This window comes from Pseudoliparis swirei, chromosome 4 (assembly GCF_029220125.1).
Source record: "Pseudoliparis swirei isolate HS2019 ecotype Mariana Trench chromosome 4, NWPU_hadal_v1, whole genome shotgun sequence".
NCBI lineage: Eukaryota > Metazoa > Chordata > Actinopteri > Perciformes > Liparidae > Pseudoliparis > Pseudoliparis swirei.
In genome coordinates, this window is record NC_079391.1 from 2,559,205 (window position 1) to 2,559,655 (window position 451).

Here is a 451-nt window from a genome sequence, read left to right on the forward strand (position 1 = left end):
GAATAAATAAATAAATGCTTAAATAAATGTATGAATGAATAAATACAGAAATAAATAAATGCTTAAATATATCTATAAATAAATCCAGGAATACATCAATATAAGTTGTACCTAAACAAGACATCATTAAATAAATGTATTCATTTATGTCTCTATGTGTCCATGCAGATTTCTTCATTTATTCATAAGTGACATTTATTTTAATTTATATTTATTCATTCCTGTATGTATTTCTACATTTATTTATGCATTCATTTATTTATTTTTGTATTTATTTATATATTTATTTAAGCATTTATTCCTGTATTTATATATTTATTTACACCTTTAATTAAGCATTAATTAATTTATTCTTATATTTATTTATACATTTATTTAAGCATGTATTCATTTATTCCTGTATTTATTTTTGTATGAATACATTTATTTAAGCATTCATTTTTTTCTTTTT